This window comes from Macrobrachium nipponense, chromosome 44 (assembly GCF_015104395.2).
Source record: "Macrobrachium nipponense isolate FS-2020 chromosome 44, ASM1510439v2, whole genome shotgun sequence".
Classification (NCBI taxonomy): Eukaryota; Metazoa; Arthropoda; class Malacostraca; order Decapoda; family Palaemonidae; genus Macrobrachium; species Macrobrachium nipponense.
Genome location: NC_087221.1, coordinates 6,168,146 through 6,193,593, shown reverse-complemented (window position 1 = coordinate 6,193,593; position 25,448 = coordinate 6,168,146). Strand labels below are relative to the sequence as shown.

At 42.3% G+C, this 25,448-nt stretch overlaps 1 protein-coding gene across 4 annotated transcripts in view; it reads right to left on the bottom strand.

Moving 5' to 3' along the window:
- LOC135204011 (gastrula zinc finger protein XlCGF8.2DB-like) overlaps positions 1 to 25,232 on the bottom strand; it is a 62,593-nt gene extending 37,361 nt beyond the window's left edge. For all 4 annotated transcript variants that reach the window (XM_064233935.1, XM_064233938.1, XM_064233936.1 and 1 more), the window contains exon 1: positions 25,070 to 25,232. The gene's annotated coding sequence lies outside the window, so the exon portion shown is untranslated. The remainder of the gene's footprint in view (positions 1 to 25,069) is intronic.
- Between the last annotated feature and the right edge of the window lie 216 nt (positions 25,233 to 25,448).

Sequence of the window (25,448 nt, the reverse complement as noted above, 5' to 3'; positions counted from 1 at the left end):
TCTAGAATAATTTTTCAGTTTCCCGGTAGGAAAAAACTGTGGTCTGAATTGCAGTCTATTCGGGGAAACAAACTTCTTCAGGAAGGAAATGGTCCCCAGCAAGCTCATCCATTCCCTCCCCGAGTATGCTTACTTCCCTAAATAAGGCTGCGCTTTGCCTAAGCAGGAGAGCAAATAAAAGAGCAACGTTGCGGTAGACTCGTAGTTCCATACCGTGCGGTAACGAGCACCGAAAGGATTAAGAGATAACTCTGTTGAACATAGTAAGGCAAAACGAATGCAACGTTTATTCATTCACGTAAGAAATCCCCTCAATCTTAGGCTAAAGTCCGTGATTGTAGGACAGAGATACAGATAGTCAGATAGGTCAGAGTCAATCCCGCAGGAGAGACGTAACCGTCAGCACAGAGATACGGTTAGTCAGTCAATCCCGCAGGAGAGAAACGACGTAACTTACCGTGCCATGACAGCGCACCGATCTTGTTAACTGGCTCGGTTGGAACTCGGAGGACCGGAGACAGCGTGACAGCAGCAGCAAGCAGCTTTAACGAACGTCGTCTCTTAACCTTTGTCTGGGTTGCCAGCTACCTATTCCTATTCTACGAAGAAATAGGTCCGTTATTTTTGAGCAGAAAGACTCTCAAGCTGGTATATTTAAGCGTAACAGAAAACGCTAAATATATAGATGCGTTTGTGTCGTCAGAACACTACCATACAACGGTAAAAGATAAATCGGAAACTCCTGGAAGGCTGCAGGGAAGTAACGATTAAATGTCCTTAAAATAGACAATAGACCTCTCGGTTGCCATCCGAAGAGGTAACTACAGCAAGCGTATAGACTTGAACCAACCAGAAGTAAAATAATGCAAGGCAAAAAATGAAATTATATCACAATAAAGTTTGTTCCTACTTACCTGGCAGACATATATATAGCTGAATTCGGAAATACAGCTACATACATATCTGACAGGCAAGTTTCATGAACAAAACTTAAGAGAATCGAAGCAGTCGAAGCAGTCAGCTCAAGCTTCTTATGTTATTGGACATAAGCGTTCATTGACGTAGTCTACAAGTCTATTTCTTGTAACGAGTCTACGAATGAGGGGGAGAGCTCTTCCGAATCTTGTCAATAAGAGCTTATTCGCTTACGCAATATCAAGTTAATGAGATGTTTGTCAATGAGAACTAACCCATTTACGGGACAAAGAGATATTTTGTCAAAGAGGGGATACCCACTTACTTGACAAAACGAAAGTATATTGTCAATGGGGGAAAGTCACTGAATTGACAAAACGTAATCCAGGGAGTCGAGCATTTAATTTTCCGATTCCCCGTCTCAAACGAGGAAGGGGCAAGAATCCTGTTAAGAGACTGGGCTTACGGCAAGTAGAACGACGATGTTCAATTCGGCAGCGTAGTCCCAGACTAGAAACTAACAAAATCTATCATCTGAAAAACCCTTTCAGATGGGCTAAAAAGGCGCTTGGAAATTATCCTGGGAAGAGGAAGAAACTCTCCAACCAGCTTCCTCTCCCGTATCACAACTAATGCCTGCTAAAGCTTAAAATTATTGGCAGTATGGCAAAGGAAGTCCTGTCTTGCGCTTTCCTGAAGAGCGTCCTTTTGATGAGTGCCTTTGCAAGAATCCTACTGAACGTTGCCGAGAGTCCTGACGTGCAGGGCATCGAGCCTTACATAACCCGTAACTGCCTTATCGCAAAGTCTTGACTGCGGTAGTGGCAACTTAAATTTATTGGCAGAATGGCAAAGGTTGCGGTAGAGCAAACGAGATCTTCCTTAACTCCATCCACCTATGGGAAAAGCAATATTAATTGACAGAGACCTCTTGAATTCACGAAACCCGATGTCTTGCTGGGTTTCGAAGAAGAAGTTGTCTGTTCACTTTAAGCTTCCTCCGAAGCACTGCCTACTTCACATTCTTTGCAGGTGAGGTAGAAGGTATCACCGAAGGTAGAGGTAAAAATTCTTTAGGCCCAAATCTGAAACAAGAGCTTGAAGAGTTCAACAGAAACGTTCAGCCAGGCGACACAACCCTGGCGTGCGCTGGTGCACGCTCGGCGTCACTGGCGCGCGCTCGGCGTCCACTGGAGCGCGCTCGGCGTCCACTGGAGCGCGCTCGGCGTCCACTTGGCGTGCACCCGCGCGCGCCTGGAGTCCATCCGAGCGTCCCAGGCATCCGCTCTCAAAAGCTTATCCGTGCTACTATGACTTCTTTTACGTATTTCTCGGTGGAAAGACGGACACGAGTTTAGGCGACGTTCGCCTTCTTACTTCTCACTGAAACGCATAACGAGAGAGAGAGAGGACGTGAAGCGTCCTCTTCTATAAAGCTTCTATTTAGCGCGAGTCCTTCCGAAAGCTCCAACCCCATGCACGGAGAGGACGCTTTCGGAGGACGAGAAGCAAACTTTCAGGATTCGTGCACGCGCACGCACTTTGGCAGTCTGGGGATTTTCATCAGAAACTGCCGAAGGCACGCCAGATCGGTGGGGGTTCCTTGTAACCCTCCTTAGGCTTTCGACATGCTCCCTCCCGGGTCCTGGGAGTCAAGCAGAGGTCCCGGCCTAGAGGCGAAACGAGGCCGATCTGACGCACCCTCCACTACACAAGGGTATCACTGCACTTCTGCACTTCACTTTTACTCTCTAAAGCAAGCACTTTCGATTCTAAGTTACGAATCGAAAGAGTATCAGAGAAAGGGCAATTCCTCTACAGACACTGCTTAGGGCCCGAAGGCAATACTGCAGGGTTAGGAGTAACAATTACAGAAGTAGCACTTCACAGCAATGAAGGAGAGCGAGCACCTCTCGTAGACATATTCATAGCCCGTAGGCCATACTACAGGGTTAGGCAAAATAAAGTCTACAGGAAGGTTAGCAGGTTCACTACCCTGACTTTTGTTACTGATTAATTGCGTACATACGAATCATACGTCTTCCTTACGGAATAGACAAAGTCTCACACTCCTTACATGACAAATCTCAACAAAGAAGGAAGACCCATACCTCGTACATACCAGTGCGGATCTACCGAAGCTTTCGGTAGCCACACCCTATCTTTGCAGACAACCCCGTCTGAAACTAGCCTAACTAGATTCAGATATTTTAAGCAAAAATGAATCAAATTCAAATCAATTTAAGATAGCGTATGTCTAGCCACAAATCAAGTAAATAAATCAAAAGACAATTAGGATACTTAGCGGCAATGAAGTTTCCAAAATCCTAAGACGGAGGTACTGAAAACAGGTGTTTTCAGCACCGGCGACAGAAAAATTATGAATAGAAAATGGGAATGGTTTTTTTTGCTTTTTTGTTTTTGCTAGCTTTTCATAGATTTCAGTCTATATTAGTATTTTTGAATTTCTTAATAATCGTATGCCAGAAATAAATCTAACCTTAATGTTTGCATGCTAAGAATGGCAAAATCATCGTTGCCACATTAGTGGAGGCTTCACCCATACGCTGTTTCATTATTGTAAACTGTTTCCATGAATTCTAGTTGTCATAGTAATGCAATAATGATAAAATTGCTTTAATATTTATGTATATATACTTCCAATACATAGCCTAATTTCACCAATTTCAACGTTTTGTGTGTAGTCTTATACCCAGTTTGGAGGGTCAACACATACCAAATGGCAACAGAGAGAGAGAGAGAGAGAGAGAGAGAGAGAGATGAGCGAGAGGAAGGCGAAGGAACAAAGAAGGAAAGAGGTGGCGGTGGAGGGGGGGGAGGGGGTAGGGTAGGTGGAGCTTTATACGCGTGTTCATATCCATTTCTGCATAATGGAGTTCTTGTCTCTTGGTACAAGGACAAGTGTCGTTATTCTTTATGTTTAGTGATTCACAATACCTTTATAAATTACGGCACTGGGTGTAATGCACTATAGCAAAATCTCGTTCTGATACGAGTGTTCGTTACAGAAATAGGTATTGCCCAAAAACGTGCTTGCACTGTCTGAAACCCATAGTGGGTATGCTGCTTAGTTGTCAATCAAGTCTTTTGTAATCAAGTATTTTTTTACAAGCTAGCTATTGAATAAATTTGTATTTTTCTCAGTCAAAACAATATTGACCCCTCAATGCTAACTTTTCCTCTTTTAATAACGACTTTCTGGTCATTGCAAATTCGGCCCCATAATTTCTTATGGTGCGAAAACAGAGGCGCAGGGACCGAAAACGATTGCGTCACACTGCGGCGATAATCCGGCAGTAAAACAACTTCATATATCTAAAAAGTAAATAATAAAGATATATATGCGCATTACGATTATACCAATTACATGAAGAGCTGATAATCTGCATGAATAACTGGTAAACTGTTCTGCAAGAAAGTTGAGTAAAGCAATTATTTACAATAGGTACGGAAGTCAAGATGTCGTGACGTCATAATACAGGACTTGAAAGAACATTCTAATTCCAAAAAATAATTACTTAAATTTGAGTCAGAATAGAGTTACTTTTTCAATAACGAATATTTTCAAATTAATCATCATAAATAGGGTAAAAAACCGCATGGTACAGGGGTGGACCATGTACGATCAATGTGTACAACCCCAAAAAAAAGTACATTATAACGCATCCTGACTCGGAGATGGGCATCAGACGCGACTTCTTGTTGGTGAGAAACGGAGCTACGGACCTCTACTCCGGTGTCAGGGCGCGTTATAATGTACTTTTCTTGGGGTTGTACACATTGATCGTACATGGTCCACACCTGTACCATGCGGTTTTTTACCCTATGTAAAATATTGATGTTTTACGATTTATTTAAAAAATTATCGAGGGTTGATTACAGTTCAGTTGTCCGGGCCGCGTAACACCATTTTGCCAGGTCCGTAATCCCTCCGCCAAGGTAAGTAGTTCTCGCAGATGACCCGCATCCGACCAAACCCGACCCGGCCCGAACCCGAACATGCATCAACATGAAAGCCACAACAAACGGCAGCCATCCTGTTGGTATTAGTCCGCCGATTCTCTTCGATATTTTTATTCTTGCCCAACTTTAGGAGCTCCAATTTAATTTACAGTATTCTATATTTTTACCCATGCCCAACTGAACTGTAAGAGCTCCATTTTTTTTCCCTCGTTATTCTATTTTTTTTCCCTTGCTTGCCCAACTAATTTGCAGGAGTTCCATTTTTTTTACATTATTCGATATTTTGACTCTTGCCCACGATAGTTTTACCGTGCCAACATAATCTGTAGGAGATACATTTTTTTCCCCATTATTCGATATTTCTTTCCTTGCCCAACTCATCTGTAGGACCTACATTTTTTTACATTCTTCGATACTTATTTTCCTTCTACTTGGCCCTGAATCCATCCGCCAGGATAACTAGTACCTGGAACGGACCTTGCCCGACCCTTCGCCTTCAGTCTGTTCCTGCTTCTCAGCCTGTTCAGTGTTCAGTGCTTTGTCATAACTACCATGTCTTCTTCTGCCGAGAAGTGGTACAGTAAAAAATTTGTATAATTCATATTTCGCTATGTATTGTGTAAAAAAACGTTACCTAACTCAAGTTGATTGTCCATTTAAAGCATTTTTAGATTTGATTAAACGTGTATATCAATTAAATAAGGTAGTTTCAACACCCGCCAAATTGAAGGCCAATGTCGCTGAAAACAAACAATCACGAGACGTCGCTCCCGCTGTACAAACGGATTCGTCACCTCCACCCGGGCCTCGTCCACAAATTCCCCTTGTTCAGTCATCTCGGAAAACAACCGTCCGGCCAAGAAAGGAAAAAAAATTCCTCTACCCAGAAGATTTTAACGACTCAGATTTCTCTTATTAAGTTCTATAGTTTCGGGGGGGGGGGGCAATCATTGGACGGCTAGCACATCTCCAAGGTAAGGTTATCAATGTAAATGCACGTTATTTTAATTATTTTGCCCAAATTAAGCACGCCATTGTTATTTCCGCTATGCTGAAGTCAGGCACGCTCAACACATCCGAACATTCACGTTCGCTAGAAGTCCACGTGTTCGAACGCAGTCCATGTGTTCGAGCAAACAACGTGGCCTTGACTTTAACCAATGTATTCTCGGAAATATTCATTTTGTTTAGTTATCAGTAAGGATATACGGGTGCCAGCCATATGTATGGACAAGTTATATTGGTTAGATATTTATAATTGTTAACTTACTACACAGGGGGGTACGCCCCCGGCCAGGTAAGGATATGCAGACTTAGTTTGGTTAGGTCGGTTCCTTTGGTTAGGTAGCAATCACTGTTAATATACTATACTGGGGGGTCCACGCCCCCGGCCAGGTAAGGACGTGGAGACTAACTATGGTTAGGTTGGTTCCTTTGGTTAGGTAGCAATCACTTAATATACTATACTGGGGCGCCCCCGGCCAGGTAAGGACGTGGAGACTATCTAGGGTAAATCACCACGGCAGGCCAACCCTCATCACGGTGGACGGGTCTTATTCACTCGATATTTAATTGGTGAAACAAGAATACAATTGCAACTCTAAGCATACCATTTAAAGGACTAAAGTTTCGTCACTAATGTGAGATATGGAAAGCCCCACACGAACTAAAATAAGCATGTGAGCTCTTCGTAAAATATGTTTTTCAAGGCAGTTTTGAAATCCAATATGGCGGCTACGTTTTTCATGGAAGGTTCTCACCAGTGATGGCCACCATCTTTCCCCAGCCGCCTTCCCAGCACTCATTTGAACAATGTTAGCGTATATAGTTTAACGTTTATGACTTACTCAAGATTGCAGTTGTAATCAGCACAATAAAACAACATTTTGTTGCCTATATTAGTGAAAGTATGAAACTTGTTATTCCCCGGGTTATGGTTTGAACTGAATTCATTCTTACCTTGTAATCGGTGGGTTTTTTATCCGTTACTGCCATCACAAACTGAAATCCACAATGCTTATTTGATTGTTATTATACACATTTTGGTCTCAGTTCACTCCACATTGCATTTAAAAAAAAACCCGTTGCTGTTCCTGGTTTCTAAGCGAGCGCGCCATAAACACAGTTATGAACAGCAGACGACGACAGACTACGAAACTGCAAGTTTTATTCCTTAAACGGTTTACTTTACTTTTTATTTATTTAGTTTAATTACTTTATTTAAAATTTTGATTTAATTCATGTATATTATCCCTTTTTTGCAACCCAATTAATTCCCCGAAAAATTAGATATTTCTAAAGTAAGATACAATCAATGTTTCTAACGTTTTCGTACATCTGGCTGCCGAAAACCATAGAGGAACGAATACGGAAAAGTGCATAGAGGAACACTACGGAAAAGTGAATTATATACATTTTTTTTTTTTGCTTTTTTGTTTTTGCTAGCACTTTTCATTGATTTCAGTCTATATTAGTATTTTTAATTTCTTTAATAATCGTATGCCAGAAATAAATCTAACCTTAATGTTTGCATGCTTAATGTTTGCATGCTAAGAATGGCAAAATCATCGTTGCCACATTAGTGGAGGCCTTCACACATACGCCGTTCCATTATTATAAACTGTTTCCATGAATTCTAGTTGTCATAGTAATGCAATAATGATAAAATTGCTTTAATATTTATGTATATATACTTCCAATACATAGCCTAATTTCACCAATTTCACGTTTTGTGTGTAGTCTTATACCCAGTTTGGAGGGTCAACACATACCAAATGGAGAGAGAGAGAGAGAGGATGAGAGAGAGAGAGAGAGAGGAGAGAGAGGAACGAAGAAGAAAAGGGATGGCGGTGGGGGGGGGGGGAGGGGATTCGGGGGGGTTAGGTGGAGCTTTATACGCGTGTTCGTATCCATTTCTGCATAATGGAGTTCTTGTCTCTTGGTACAAGGACAAGTGTCGTTATTCTTTACGATTAGTGATTCACGATACCCTTATAAATTACGGCACTGGGTGTAATGTACTATAGCAAAATCTCGTTCTGTTACGAGTGTTCATTACAGAAATAGGCATTGCCCAAAAACGTGCTTGCACTGTCTCTGAAACCCATAGTAGACATGCTGCTTAGTTGTCAATCAAGTTTTTATAACCAAGTATATTTTACAAGCTAGCTATTGAATAAATTTGTATTTTTCTCAGTCAAAACATATGCCCCTCAATGCTAACTTTCCTCTTTTAAAGACTTTCTGGTCATTGCAAATTCGGCCCCATAATTTCTTATGGTGCGAAAACAGACAAGAGGCCCAGGGACCGAAAACGATTGCATCACACTACGGCGGTAATCCAGCAGTAAAACATCTTCATATATCCAAAAAGTAAATAATAAAAGATATATGTGCGCAATACGATTATAACAATTACATGAATAGCTGATAACAATCTGCATGAATAACTGGTAAACTGTTCTACAAGACAGTTGAGTATAGCAATTATTTACAATAGGTACGAAAGTCAAGATGTCGTGACGTCATAATACAAACTTAAAAGAACGTTCTAATTTAGAAAAATAATTACTTTAATTTGAGTCAGAGTCGAGTTACTTTTTCAATAACGAATATTTTCAAATTAATCATCATAAATATGTAAAATATTGATGTTTTACTACTTATTTAAAAATTAGCTAAGAGCACGCTTCTCGTCATCTACCAAAACAGCTGTTTACTCCTGGCTTGTTTGTTGGTGAGAAATCGTGTTTCGATTGTTGTGATGAAAGTGCTCCAGCGTCTGTGGGTACAAGTGGTGTGCGGATTTATCACAGGAAATGGAAAGTTTGTTAACACAAGCGACTCCGTAAACATCGAGATGGCGTCAATCTTCGAAACATTTTTAGTTGTAAGTAAAAATTTCTAAAGCGTTTTGGTGAGATTTCCACTGCCGTGGACGCCATTTTCAATACCCTCTGTTCAAACCTTAAAATTTGGCCCTAATTTCTAACTTTGGAGAAAATACTTACTTCGAAAGGAGAGTAGAGGTCTTTAGCTCCGTTTCTCACCAACAACAAGTCGCGACTGATGCCCATCTTGGGTGTCAGGACGCATTATAATGTACTTTTTCGGAGGGTGGCAAGCGTTGATTGTAGGTGGCCTGGTTGGCCTGCCGTGGTGATCTACCCTATGGTTAGGTTGGTTCCTTTGGTTAGGTAGCAATCACTTAATATACTATGCTGGGGCGCCCCCGGCCAGGTAAGGGCACGCGGCCTAAGTTTGGTTAGGTTGGTTCGTTTGGTTACGATCACCGGAGCTCCTACAGTTTAGTTGGAACAGGAGGAGCTCCTACAGTTTAGTTGGAACAGGAGCTCATACAGTTTATTTGTTGGAACGGGAGCTCATACAGTTTGTTGGCCACTGTTTCGCTTGCTAGGGTTTCTGTGGTTTTTAGTGTTCACTGCCGCGCGTTTGGTAGCCTAACACAACGGGGGACGGGACCTCCTACATTTTTGTTGGTACGTGAGCTCCTACAGTTTACTTGGCAACGGGTGGGTTTCGTCTGCTAGGGTTTTGTTGTTTTTCTTTTTGTGTTTCTTTGTCGTTCATCTGAGTTTCCCCCCACCCAATAAACCCTGTTTCCCAATGGCTCTCCCCTACCGTTTTCAATTTACTCACATGTACTCCCCCACCCAAAACCCGGTTTTTCCCAAAGGGGTGCCCCATTATCGTTTTTATAGGTTTCAGGGTTTTTAAACCGGGCGCCAAAACAAAGCGTCCGCCATCTTGTTTGTATTGCTCCGCCGATTCAATAGCAGACGAAACCCGTGGACAACTGAACTGTAAGCGCTCCATTATCGAAGTGCACGCTTCGTCGTCGTCTTCTACAAAACTGTTGTTTACTTGGTGAGGAAAAGTTTTCCGTTTTTTATGATGAAAGTGCCCCAGTGTCTGTGGGCACAAGTGATGTGCGGATTTATCACAGGAAATGGTTAGTTTATTGACACAAGTGACTCTGTAAACATCGAAATGGCGTCAATCTTCTAAATACCTCGAGTTGTAAGTAAAAATGTTGAACGCGTTTCGGTGAGATTTGCACTAAGTTTGACACCGTTTTCACTACCCTCTGTTTAAATCTTAAAAATTTGGCCTTAATTTCTAACTTTGGAGAAAATACTTACTTCGAAAGGAGAGTAGAGGTCTTTAGCTCCGTTTCTCACCAACAACAAGTGGCGACTGATGCCCATCTCCAATGTCAGGACGTGTTATAATGTACTTTTTTTGGGATTGTACACGCTGACCGAACATGGTCCACTCTGGACCCTACGGTTATTTACCCTAATGTACTTTTTCGGAGGGTGGCATGCATTGGTAGACGTTGGCCTGCTGCAGGCCATGCAGTGTTTTACCCTAAATGAGTTGTAGGGTAGAATATCACGACAGGCCAACCCTCATCACGGTGGACGGGTCTTATTCACTCGATATTTAATTGGTGAAACATGAAATACAATTGCAACTCTAAGCATACCATTTAAAAGACTGAAGTTTCGTCAACATATTGTGATATATGAAAGCCCCATACGAACTAAAATAAGCATGTGAGCTCTTCGTAAAATATGTTTTCAAGGCAGTTTTGAAATCCAATATGGCGGCTACGTTTTGCATGGACGGTTCTCATCAGTGACGGCCACCATCTTTCCCCAGCCTTCCCAGCACTCATTTGAACAATGTTAGCGGTATGTTATGGTAACGTTTATGGATCTTACTCAAGATTTGCAGTTGTAATCAGCACAATAAAACAACATTTTGTTGCCTATTATTAGTGAAAGTATGGAAAACTTGTTATTCCCAGGGGTTATGGTTGGAACTGAATTCATTCTTACCTTGTAATCAGTGGTTTTATCATTACTGCCATCACAACTGAAACTCCACAGTGCTTATTTGATTGTAATTATACACATTTTGGTCTTAATTCACTCCACAGTGCACTCGAACCACATTGCTGTTCGTGTTTCCTAAGCACTCACTCCGTAAACAAAGTTACGAGCAGCAGACGACATCACTGATTATGAGATGCAAAGCTTTATTCCCTTAATTGTTTACTTTACTCAATATTTAGTTTAACTCTACTTTAAAATGTTTCGAATGTATAGGGTAGATTACCACGGCAGGCCAACCAGGCCACCTACAATCAATGTTTGCCACCCTCCGAAAAAGTACATTATAACGCGTCCTGACACCCGAGATGGGCATCAGTCGCGACTTCTTGTTGGTGAGAAACGGAGCTAAATACCTCTACTCTCCTTTCGAAGTAAGTATTTTCTCCAAAGTTAGAAATTAAGGCCAAATTTTAAGTTTAAAAACAGAGGGTACTGAAAATGGCGCCCACGGCAGTGGAAATCTCACCAAAACGCTTCAGAAATTTTTTACTTACAACTAAAAATGTTTCGAAGATTGACGCCATCTCGATGTTTACGGAGTCGCTTGTGTCAACAAACTTTCCATTTCCTGTGATAAATCCGCACACACTTGTACCCACAGACGCTGGAGCACTTTTATCACAACAATCGAAACACGATTTCTCACCAACAACAAGCCAGGAGTAAACAGCTGTTTTGGTAGAAGATGAAGAGAAGCGTGCTCTTAGCTAATTTTTAAATTAGTAGTAAAACATCAATATTTTACATATTTATGATGATTAATTTGAAAATATTCGTTATTGAAAAAGTAACTCGACTCTGACTCAAATTTAAGTAATTATTTTTCTGAATTAGAACGTTCTTTTAAGTTCTGTATTATGACGTCACGACATCTTGACTTTCGTACCTATTGTAAATAATTGCTATACTTAACTGTCATTGCAGAACAGTTTACCAGTTATTCATGCAGATTGTTATCAGCTATACATGTATTGTTATAATCGTAATGCGCATATATATCTTTATTATTTACTTTTGGATATATGAAGATGTTTTACTGCTGGATTATCGCCGTAGTGTGACGCAATCGTTTTTGGTCCATGGGCCTCTGTCTGTTTTCGCACCATAAGAAATTATGGGGCCGAATTTGCAATGACCAGAAAGTCGTTAAAAGAGGAAAGTTATCATTGAGGCAATATGTTTTGACTGAGAAAAATACAAATTTATTCAATAGCTAGCTTGTAAAAAATACTTGGTTTATAAAAACTTGATTGACAACTAAGCAGCATGTCTACTATGGGTTTCAGAGACAGTGCAAGCACGTTTTTGGGCAATACCTATTTCTGTAACGAACACTCGTAACAGAAACGAGATTTTGCTATAGTGCAAGTTACACCCAGTGCCGTAATTTATAAGGGTATCGTGAATCACTAATCGTAAAGAATAACGACACTTGTCCTTGTACCAAGAGACAAGAACTCCATTATGCAGAAATGGATACGAACACGTGTATAAAGCTCCACCTACCCCCCCCCCTCCACCGCCATCCCTTTTCTGCTTCGTTCCTCCGCCTTCTTTCTCTCTCTCTCTCTCTCTCTCTCTCTCTCTCTTCATTTGGTTGATGTGTTGACCCTCCAAACTGGGTATAAGACTACACACAAAACGTTGAAATTGGTGAAATTAGACTATGTATTGGAAGTATATATACATAAATATTAAAGCAATTTTATCATTATTGCATTACTATGACAACTAGAATTCATGGAAACAGTTTATAATAATGGAACGGCGTATGTGTGAAGCCTCCACTAATGTGGCAACGATGATTTTGCCATTCTTAGCATGAAACATTAAAGCATGCAAACATTAAGGTTACATTTATTTCTGGCATACGATTATTAAAGAAAATTCAAAATACTAATAAAGACTGAAATCATGAAAGTGCTAGCAAAAACAAATAGCAAAAAAAAAAAAAAAAAAAAAAAAAAAAAAAAAAAAAACGTAGTCGTTCCTCTGCACTTTTCCGTATTCGTTCCGCTATGGTTTTCGGCAGCCAGATGTACAAAAACGTTAGAAACATTTTTTATCTACTTTAGAAATATCTGTAATTTTTCGGGGTAATTTGGTTGCAAAAAAGGGATAATATACATGAATTAAATCAAAATTTTTAAATAAAGTAAATTTAAACTAAATAACGAGTAAAGTAAACAGTTTAGGGAATAAAACTTTGCAGTTTCGTCGTCTGTTGTTCGTAATTGTGTTTATGGCGCGCGCGCTTAGAAACCAGGAACAGCAACGGGTTTAAAGTGCAATGTGGAGTGAACTGAGACCAAAATGTGTATAAGAACAACCAAATAAGCACTGTGGAGTTTCAATTGTGATGGCAGTAAGGATAAAAACCGCCGATTACAAGGTAAGAATGAATTCAGTTCCAACCATAACCCCGGGAATAACAAGTTTCATACTTTCACTAATATAGGCAACAAAATGTTGTTTTATTGTGCTGATTACAACTGCAATCTTGAGTAAGATCAATAAACGTTACATACATACGCTAACATTGTTCAAATGAGTGCTGGGAAGGCTGGGGAAAGATGGTGGCCGTCACTGATGAGAACCGTCCATGCAAAACGTAGCCGCCATATTGGATTTCAAAACTGCCTTGAAAACATATTTTACGAAGAGCTCACATGCTTATTTTAGTTCGTATGGGCTTTCATATATCACAATATGTTGACGAAACTTCAAGTCCTTTTAAATGGTATGCTTAGAGTTGCAATTGTATTCATGTTTCACCAATTAAATATCGAGTGAATAAGACCCGTCTACCGTGATGAGGGTTGGCCTGTCGTGATATTCTACCCTACTTACGAGCAGACGACGTGAGGAAAAATGGCTCATCTTTGCCAATCTAGTGGAGCGTCACACATACGCCGATGCATTTACAAACTGTTTCGATGAATTCTAGGGGGAAACATCACGACAGGCCAACCCTCATCACGGTAGACGGGTCTTATTCACTCGATATTTAATTGGTGAAACATGAATACAATTGCAACTCTAAGCATACCATTTAAAAGACTGAAGTTTCGTCAACATATTGTGATATATGAAAGCCCTATACGAACTAAAAATAAGCATGTGAGCTCTTCGTAAAATATGTTTTCAAGGCAGTTTTGCAAATCAAATATGGCGGCCTACGTTTTGCAATGGACGGGTTCCTCATCCCCCCCCCCCCCCGTGACTGGCCACCATCTTTCCCCAGTCCTTCCCAGCCACTCATTTGAAAACAATGTTTAGGTGTTTATGTAATGTTTTAATGTTTTATTGATCTTACTCAAGATTGCAGTTGTAATCAGCACAATAAAACAACATTTTGTTGCCTATATTAGTGAAAGTATGAAACTTGTTCTTCCCGGGGTTTGATATATGGTTGGAAACTGAATTCATTCTTACCTTGTAATCGGCGGTTTTTATCCTTACTGCCATCACAACTGAAACTCCACAGTGCTTATTTGATTGTTATTACACATTTTGGTCTCAGTTCACTCCACATTGCACTTTAAACCCATTGCTGTTCTGGTTTCTAAGCGCGCGCGCCATAAACACAATTTCGAACAGCAGACGACGACAGACGACGAAACTGCACAAAGTTTTATTCCCTAAACTGTTTTACTTTACTCGTTTTTATTTAGTTTAAATTTACTTTGTTATTTAAAATTTTGATTTAATTCATGTATATTATCCCTTTATTTTTGCAACCAATTACCCCGAAAAATTACAGATATTTCTAAAATAAAATCAAATGTTTCTAACGTTTTCGTACATCTGGCTGCCGAAAACCATAGAGGAAGAATACGAAAAGTGCAGAGGAACGACTAAGTTTTTTTTTTTTTTTTGCTTTTTTATTTTTGCTAGCACTTTTCATTGATTTCAGTCTTTATTAGTTATTTGAATTTCTTTAATAATCGTATGCCAGAAATAAATGTAACCTTTAATGTTTGCATGCTTTAATGTTTGCATGCTAAGAATGGCAAAATGATGTTGTCATGTTACAATAAAGTTTTATACATACTTACCTGACAGATATATACTTAGCTATAGACTCCGTCGTCTCCGACAGAATTTCAAATTTCGCGGGCACACGCTACAGGTAGGTCAGGTGATCTACCGCCCTGCCCTGGGTGGCAGGACTAGGAACCATCCCCGTTTTCTAATCAGAATTTTCTTCTCTTCCACCTGTCTCCTGCGGGGGAGGCTGGTGGGCCATTAATCGTATATATCTGTCAGGTAAGTATGTATAAAACTTTATTGTAACATGACAATATCATTTTTATACATTCAACTTCCCTGCCAGATATATACTTAGCTGATTAGCACCCATTGGTGGGTGGGTAATGAGACAGCTAACTACTGAAATAGACAGGTAAACAACATATGTTGTAGGTATTTATAAACCTTGGTTCCTACCTTATTAGGCTGAAGACTTCGCGGCTACTGCCTTGGAGTCTGCTTAGCCTCAAGAGCCTCAGCGAGATAATGATCTATGGCTAAGAGTTCTTGTGGGTCTGCAATGGGGTCTTATCCACTTACTCGGCAGAGCCTAAAGGCCTTGTCATTGGGTGCTATTCCACTAACATGACAATACACCTTGTTCAAGGAGCACAAAACCGATCCCGATCACCTGATCCTAACATCCATGTTTGTTCTAAGATTGTAAGGAGTTATCCCCGAACTCCTTACAAACAACCAAAAACTCGAAACATAATTACACTTTCATTACAAAATATACAAAACAAATTTTGTACTCCCCTACTAGTCATACATACCCTTGATCCCCTACCAGCAATGGACACTCTGCTCCCGTGCGACAGTAGTGAGCTTGCTACTAGAAAAACCAAGCACATATCTGACAAGAGGGTTTATGTACGATAAAAAACACAAAATTAAGGATCAGTCTTTGCTCCAAGACCCAGTACTGTATCTGCTGATACAAAAGGACCTAGCGAGAAGCACTTCTCATAGGTCACTCTCACATCCTTTCCTTGCAGATAATGAGATGCAAAACAACTGAATTGCACCTCCAATATGTAGTCTCAATGATATTCTTTTAGAGACATATTCTTTTGGAACCCGCCAAAAGACGTTGCTACTGCCCTCACTTCATGAGTTCTTTGGGGGACCCTCTTCAGAAGACCGAAGGATTCCTCCGAGCAGCTCTTGTGAGCGTCCGTAATAACGCTTCTCACAAAGAAAGCCAAGGCGTTCTTGGACATGAGTCTTTTGGGGTTCTTCACCGCACACCACAGACCTTGTTGACAAGCTCCCATCACTGTCTCTTCCTCTAAATAGTATTTAAGAGCTCTCACTGGACAGAGAGATCTCTCTATCTCTCTGCCTACAAGGTTAGATAGGCCTTTTACCTCAAAACTTCTGGGCCAAGGTTTTGATGGGTTTTCGTTCTTTGCCAGAAACATTGTCTGGAAAGAACAGATGGCAGCATCTCCTTTAAACCCCACCGTGGAATCCAGAGCGTGTAATTCGCTCGTCCTCTTGGCTGTAGCGAGAGCCACTAGAACAAGCATTCCTAGTGACGTCGCGGAAGGACGCCAGATGTAAAGGCTCGAATTTATCCGATGAAAGGAATTTCAGGACCACGTCTAGATTCCAACTAGGTGTTCTAGGAGTAGCTGCTTTCGAAGTCTCAAAACAGATCTAATTAGATCGTGTAGATCTTTTGTCGTTAGCAATGTCCAGGCCTCGATTCCTGAATACTGAAGACAGCATGCTTCTGTATCCTTTTATTGTCGAGGACAGATAGGTGTGATTCCTCTCTCAGAAAGAGGAGGAAATCGGCAATATTCACTATAGAGGTACAGGAGGAGGACAGCTTCTGACCCTTACACCACCTCCTAAAGACTTCCCACTTTGACTGGTATACTCTTCTCGTCGAAGCTCTGCGGGCTCTAGCGATAGAGGCCCGCAGCCTTGCGAGAAAAGCCTCTCGCTCTGACAAGTCTTTCGATAGTCGAAAGGCAGTCAGAGCGAGACCTGGGAGGTTGTGATGAAACCTCTCGAAGTGTGGTTGTCTGAGTAGATCGTGTCTGTTTTGGTAAGCGATCTGGGGAAGTCCACTATCCACTCCAGTACCTCCGTGAACCATTCCTGGGCCGGCCAAAATGGGGCTATGAGTGTCAACTTCGTGCTCTTCGAAGCTACGAACTTCCTGAGCACTTCCCCCAGGATTTTGAACGGGGGCAAAGGCGTATGCGTCCACACCCGACCACCTCCATGAGAACGCGTCTATTGCGAAGGCTCTCGGATCTTCCACTAGAGAGCAAAAGATCTCTATTCTTTTGGAGAGGAACGTCGCAAACAGGTCTATGTGAGGTCTCCCCCACAGGGACCAAAGACTTCGACACACTTCTTCGTGTAGAGTCCATTCTGTGGGAAGGACCTGATTTCTCCTGCTCAGCCTGTCCGCTCTCACATTCTTGATCCCTTGAACAACCTTGTGAGGAGAGTTATGCCTCTTTCTTCCGTCCAGGTTAAACAGGTGTCTTGTCAACTGATAAAGGGAGAAAGAGTGCGTGCCTCCTTGCTTGCGTATGTAAGCCAGAGCCGTGGTGTTGTCCGAGTTTATCTGTATCACCCCGTCTCTGACTATCTCTTCGAAGAACTTTAAGGCTAGGTGTATGGCCACAAGTTCCTTGCAATTGATGTGCCAGGACACCTGTTCCTTTGTCCAGGTGCCTGACACCTCCCTTGCTCCTAGCGTCGCTCCCCATCCCGACTCCTGAAGCGTCGGTAAATAACACTTGGTCTGGGTTCTGCAGAGCAAGCGATACGCCTTCCGTGTTCTTTTGAAGCGGAGGGATCCACCACTTCAGATGATCTTTTACTTCTTGTGGAAGTTGGAAGATGTCCGAGAGTTGACCCGTCTTCCAACTCCACACCTCTGAGGAAAAACTGAAGAGGGCGAAGGTGAAGTCTCCCTAGCGAGAAGAACTTTTCCAATGAGGACAGGGTCCCTAAAAGGCTCAGGAAATCCCTCGCTGAGCTTGTTCTTTTCTCTAAGAAGCTCGAGATTCTCGACAAACCTCGAGCGATTCTTTCTCGCGAAGGATATACCCGAAAATCCCGAGAATCCATCTGAATCCCCAGATAGACCAAGTTCTGGCTGGGGATCAGTTGTGACTTCTCGAGGTTGACGAGCAACCCTAGCGATAATCTATCATGTTCCTTGTTACTTCTAAGTCCTCCAAGCACTGACTCTTCGACTTGGCCCTGATCAGCCAGTCGTCCAAGTAGAGGGAGATGTTTATCCCTCTAGGTGAAGCCATCTTGCTACATTCGCCATCAGGTTGGTGAATACTGTTGGGGCTGTAGACAGACCGAAGCACAGAGCCCTGAACTGAAAGATCTTGTCTCCTATCACAAAGCGAAGATATTTCTTTGACAAATGGTGAATGGGAACGTGGAAATATGCGTCTTGCAGGTCCAGAGAGACCATCCAATCTCCTGGACGAAGCGCCGACATTACAGAGGCGGACGTTTCCATGCGAAACTTCTTTTTCTGTACGAAGCGATTCAGAGCGCTTACGTCCAGAACTGGCCTCCACCCCCCCGATGCCTTTGGTACTAGAAAAAGGCGATTGTAAAATCCCGGGGAGTGTGGATCCTGCACAAGTTCGATGGCCTCTTTTTTCCCACATTTGCTCCACCATTTGAAGGAGAGTCTTTCTCATTAACGGGTCTCTGTACCTCGCTGACAGTTCCAGAGGCGTAGATGTTAGGGGCGGGCTGTCGTCGAAGGGGATTACATATCCCTTCTTCAGGACCGACACTGACCAAGGGTCGGCTCCCCTTTTTGCCCATACTCCTGCAAAGTTCAGGAGTCTGGCGCCCACTGGTGCTTGGAGGGGCAACAAGTCACTTTGATTTCTTGAAGGGCCTAAATGAAGACCTTCCTCTCTTTTCCGAGCTCTTCTTTCTGGCAGGGGGACGAGCCGCTGCACCTCCACGAAAGGGCTGCTGAGGAGGACGAGATTCCTTCTTAACCGTCGACACTACAGGGCGTCCTTTCTTGGACGTTTGCGTTAGTAGGTCTTGTGTCACCTTCTCAGTTAGCGAGCGAGATATATCCTTCACTAACTGAGAAGGAAACAGATGATCTGATAGAGGGCGCGACAGTAAGGCATGCAGGTCCTCTGGCTCGGAGAAACCCCTTTCGATAATAGGGATCCATACACTGATCTCTTTTTCAGGAGACCAGCACCAAAAAAAAAAGGGAAGAAGCCACTTCACCCAAACCGTACCTGTACGCCTTGTCCATGCAGGACAGGACGCTATGGAGAATTTCTGGGGTTTTTCAGAAACTCCGGATCCTTAGATTTGTTGGCCAGAACTCCGAGTGACCAATCCAGAAAATTGAACACCTCTAAAGTGACAAAAAGTCCCTTTAGAAAGTGGTTCAACTCTGAAGTGCTCCACGTCGCTCTGACCGATCCTAAGGAGTGACGTCTAGAGGCCTCCACTAAATTGGAAAAGTCGGCATCTGCAGAGGCAGGTAAAGAAAGACCCATAGTCTCTCCTGTCCCATACCAAATACCTCTCTTCCCGTGCAATCTGGAAGGAGGCATGCAGAATACCGTCTTTCCTAACTACTCCTTCTTGTCCATCCAAGAATCTAAAGAATGGAGTGCCTTCTTCATTGATATCGCAGGCTTCATTTTTAAAAAGGCCGACGATTTAGCCGTAGCTGAGCTCGAAAAGAGCGAACGAGGAGAAGGAGGAGCCGCAGGACTAAGAGAATCTCCAAACTCTTGAAGTAGTAATGAGGCCAAGACTTTATAACTAGAAAGTCCCTCATTAGCAGGAGGTTCGTCGTCAGACAACTCGTCTAACCCTCGATCAGACGAAGGAGAAAGTTCACGTTTGGAGGGAGAGTCCTTCCAAGACCTCCTATGTTCTGAAGGAGAGGAGCTCCTATTTGGAGAAGTGTCATAACCTCCAGGAACAGGTCCCCGAACTTGCCTTCCTGGCTCTTACTCTTGCCTCCTGGGGGGGGGGGCTCTTGACTCTTGCCTCCTGGCTCTTGACTCTTGGCCTCCTGCCTCTGCCTCCTGCCTCCTGCCCATCCTGCTTCCTGCCTCCTGGCCTCCTGACTCTGACTCCTGGCCTCCTTGACCGTCCTGACCTCCTGACCTCCTGACTCCTGACCTCCTGACTCCTGACTCCTGCCTCCTGACTTCCTGACCATACCTGACTCCTGACTCCTTACTCCTTCTGGACTCCGGACTCCTGGACTCCGGACTCTACTCCTGACTCCTTGACCTCCTTGACCTACTGGACTCCGGACTCGACCTCCTGACTCCTTTGGCTCCTGGCTCATGGCTCTTTGCATCTTGCCTGGATGCCTATACACTACGGGTGGCCTCCTGGCCTCCTGCCTCCTGGTTTGACTTCCTCACTCATGGCTCTTTTGGCTCCTAGCCTCCTGGGTGACCTCCCTCACTCCTGGCCGGTGCCAGACGTCTGATCGTTTCATCCAGGTTTCGTACCGGAAAACCTCACCTCGAGTAGGAGTATCGATCCTGGAGGCAGATACCTCCATACTCTGGAGGATCTTTTAATAGGAAGGGAAGTGTCTTTCCTTCTAGGAGGCTCCTTTGACAGGACTCCTACAAACGACGAAATCTGTCTTCCTGCATCGCCATCATGAACCTCTTTGTAGCCTCCTCTTTATCCTCTTCGGGAGGAGGGGAAGGAGGAGGGGAGGAGTCCATAGCCTCCACCTCCTGCCTCCTTCTCACTCTGGTTGAAAGAATGGCTCTTCTTGCCTTCTTCACTCCCGATGGAGACTCCTCAGGGAAGTTTTCAGGGCTCGAGTCAATATTCGGAGCCTTCCAACTCCTCTTGATAGGCGAGATCGGTCTGAATCTCTCCAATCACGTCTCGGTGATGAAGATCCCGACGACGAGAAACACTCACGTAGGACCTTTTACAATAGCGGTCCTTGGCAGTCTGGGTGTCAGAGAAACTGCTGAAGGGACACCTGATCGGTGGGGATTCTCCACAACCTCCTTTCGGCTTTCGACATTCCTTCTCCTCTGGGCATGTGAGCTTGGAAGAGGTCTAGACCTAGGAGCGTTGCTGAGCCGACCAGATGCCCCCTCCACTACACTGGGGACACTCATATCACTGTCCACTGAAAAAAATCACTAGCCTTACCTTGTATTGGCAGCCATTTTGTTTTCCATCAACTTGAAGGCTGCTTTTAGATCCGCAAGTTCTTTTGCTGGATCTACAGGTTCTGCAATAGAGAAGGGGCTGCAATGGAAGAGAAGTAGCAAATACTTACCCTTGGGGAGATCCCAAGCTTGGAATTAGTTCAGATCTAGAACTACTTAAACTTCTATGAGAAGCCTTCCTCACTCTTTCTCTTTTCATAACTTTTTTAAATAATTCGTTAGATTCTTCCATTCGTTCTCACTCAAGTTCTCACATTCCTTTACAAGTATTAGTAAAAGAACATTCATACTCCCTGCACCTCTTGCATACCGTGTGAGGGTCTACCGAAGCTTTCGGCAACCTCACCTTACAGCCTACATTCACACAACGTCTCACAACCATACCAGAGTCAGACATTATTAAAGAAAATTCCAAAATCAAGTCCACAAAACAGTCCACAAAAGCGTATGCCAATCCAACAATCCAGATACGTCACCAAAAGTCGGTCAAGAAGATCAATTGCCGGTGAAAAAAGAAAAACCACCAATCGAGAGGAACCAACAACAATGTTGATGGTCCGGGCGACAGAAGAATTCTGATTAGAAAAACGGTGGGGATCCGGTTCCTAGTCCTGCCACCCAGGGGCAGGGGCGGGTAGATCACCTGACCTACCTGTAGCGTGTGCCGCGAAATTTGAAATTCTGTCGGAGACGACGGAGTCTATAGCTAAGTATATATCTGGCAGGGAAGTTGAATGTATAAAAATCATCGTTGCCACATTAGTGGAGGCTTCACACATACGCCGTTCCATTATTATCCTGTTAAGCGCCCGCCCCTGATGAGCTCGCTGCTAACGTACCGTCACGCTTTTTTTGTAATCAGCGATCATAGCACTGATGATAGTTTTTCAAAGTTAATAATGATTTTTATGCTTGTTATTCATACTGTAATTAACTGTAGGAAATTCTCTCTCTCTCTCTCTCTCTCTCTCTCTCTCTCTCTCTCTCTCTCGGAGTCCAGTCACTCGGCAAAGAAAAGTCATCTTCACTCCCGCAATTGGAAGAAAAGTTTGTATCATCACTGGGGGATTCAGAACTAGAGCTCTCATCATCAAATAGGTTATCAATATCACACTCCTCATCTAGTATTTGATTGATCTCACCTAACGAAATATGCCTCCTCTTGGGACATTCATTGTGAAAGACGCGAAATCCAATTTGTCTCGATAAACGCCCGAAGCGTATTGAAAGAAAACCAACAGGGACAGGCAGTTTTCTAGCATAAGCGACCACCAAGAAAGAGTTGCCAGGCTGGAAATAAGTTTCCCATGTGCTGAGAGTGTTACCAAATGATGTTCCTACACTTTCTATACGTGTAAACGTATTATTACAGGGCGACGGCTTGACAAGCACAGTTAAAGTCTTGAACGTAATATCCCGTTGAAGGCGCTACCGAGTAGATCGCGGTAAACGTATTATTACGTGGGTGACGCTTAACAGGTTATAAACTGTTTTCATGAATTCTAGTTGTCATAGTAATGCAATAATAATAAAATTGCTTTAATATTTATGTATATATACTTCCAATACATAGCCTAATTTCACCAATTTCAACGTTTTGTGTGTAGTCTTATACCCAGTTTGGAGGGTCAACACATGCCGAATGGCAACAGAGAGAGAGAGAGAGAGAGAGAGAGAGAGAGAGAGAGAGAGAGAGAGAAAGGAAAGGCGGAGGAACGAAGAAGAAAGGGATGGCGGTGGAGGGTGGGGTGGGTGGTAGGTGGAGCTTTATACGCGTGTTCGTATCCATTTCTGCATAATGGAGTTTTTGTCTCTTGGTACAAGGACAAGTGTCGTTATTCTTTACGATTAGTGATTCACGATACCCTTATAAATTACGGCACTGGGTGTAATGCACTATGGCAAAATCTCGTTCTGTTAAGAGTGTTCGTTACAGAAATAGGTATTGCCCAAAAACGTGCTTGCACTGTCTCTGAAACCCATAGTAGACATGCTGCTTAGTTGTCAATCAAGTTTTTATAACCAAGTATTTTTTACAAGCTAGCTATTGAATAAATTTGTATTTTTATCAGTCAAAACATATGCCCCTCAATGCTAACTTTCCTCTTTTAACGACTTTCTGGTCATTGCAAATTCGGCCCCATAATTTCTTATGGTGCGAAAACAGACAGAGGCCCATGGACCGAAAACGATTGCGTCACACTACGGCGATAATCCAGCAGTAAAACATCTTCATATATCCAAAAAGTAATAATAAAGATATATATGCGCATTACGATTATAACAATTACATGTATAGCTGATAACAATCTGCATGAATAACTGGTAAAACTGTTCTGCAATGACAGTTGAGTATAGCAATTATTTACAATAGGTACGAAACAAGTCAAGATGTCGTGACGTCATAATACAGAACTTGAAAGAACGTTCTAATTCAGAAAAATAATTACTTAAATTTGAGTCAGAGTCGAGTTACTTTTTCAATAACGAATATTTTCCAAATTAATCATCATAAATATAAAATATTGATGTTTTACTACTTATTTAAAAATTAGCTAAGAGCACGCTTCTCGTCATCTTCTACCCGCAAACAGCTGTTTTACGCCTGGCTTGTTGTTGATGAAAAAGAAATCGTTTTGTTTCGATTGGTTGTGATAAAAAGAAAGTGCTCCAGCGTCTGTGGGTACAAGTGGTGTGCGGATTTATCACAGGAAATGGAAAGTTTGTTGACACAAGCGACTCCGTAAACATCGAGATGGCGTCAATCTTCGAAACATTTTTAGTGTAAGTAAAAATTTCTAAAGCGTTTTGGTGAGATTTCCACTGCCGTGGGCGCTATTTTCAGTACCCTCTGTTTAAATCTTAAAATTTGGCCTTAATTTCTAACTTTGGAGAAAATACTTACTTCGAAAGGAGAGTAGAGGTCTTTAGCTCCGTTTCTCACCAACAACAAGTCGCGACTGATGCCCATCTCGGTGTCAGGACGCGTTATAATGTACTTTTTCGGAGGGTGGCTAGGTGTTGATTGTAGGTGGCCTGCTTGACCTGCTGTGATGTTCTACCCTAGTTGTCATAGTAATGCAGTAATGATAAAATTGCTCTAATATGTATATATACTACAAATAGATACGCTAATTTCACTTATTTCCCCGGTTTTGTGTAAGTCTTATAACTAGTTTGGAGGGTAAACACCTACCAATTGACAACACTGATAAACAATTGAAGAGCGCAAAACGCCGCAAAGAATGCCGTAGTCCCCTTGGATAAGTACGAATAAGTGCTGGTAAGAGGTGGGTTTACGATTGTTGTGATGAAAGTGCCCCAGCGTCTATGGGTACAAGTGGTGTGCAGATTTAGCACATGAAATGGGAAGTTTGTTGACACAAGCGACTCCGTAAACATCGAGATGGCGTCAATCTTCGAAACATTTTTAGTTGTAAGTAAAAATTTCTAAAGCGTTTTGGTGAGATTTCCACTGCCGTAGCCACCCTTTTGTTAGACAAACCGACGGTTTGTACTTAGTCGGAACAAATAAGACTTACCTAATTAAGGCCTACATAGCTAAATAGGCCCTGGTTACGCTTTATGCCACTTGAGTAACCAATCCCAAACCAAATGTAACCGTCAGGCAGCGACTTAGTACCTAAAAGTCAAAATGCAATTTCAATAACGTAAATGGCACTTCAAATCAATAAAATAAGACTTACCTAATTAAGGCCTACATAAAATACTACCTACCTAGCCGTCGTCACCTTATTATAGTACAAAGCATGTTCAACTTAAAACAATCTTAACATACATTCCTTTACTCAAAATCAACATTCAATCTCTGGTTGACCTTCAGCTATTTAATTAAGACCTCAATAATAACAGAAATAACGGTTAACTAGCTAGGTATAGTAGTACTATAGCTAGTAGTAGTAGGTAGGTCGGTACTACCTTTAAGATCGAAAATGCCTCCCTTAATTTACCCATTTTTAATTCAAAAACTTAAATTTACCTCAATAATTTATTTACCTTGGGGTAGAGCTTCAATTCGATGAGTGGGTCGCCATTTCCGAAGGAAATTGATCGGTTTTTGTGGTCGGCTTTTCAGACTGAGCAGGGCAGTAACAGACGTGACACGCGGCGGGACAACAGTTTTTCACAGCTGGCAAACGCACGAGTCACCCCGCCACTTTCTACCCAAGATGATTAGGTCCTTCATCATTTGTCTTTTTGGGGGTATAAATTTGCTTTTTTGAAAAATTTAAGTTTATATAAATATAATCAACATATTTTGTATATTATACTGATATAAATTTTATTTTACTTGTAAATTTAATTAATGAAGCACTTTTAACGAATTACCTTTTCTTCCGTAAGTTGTTATTATTGGGTTAATAAAAACTCCTTT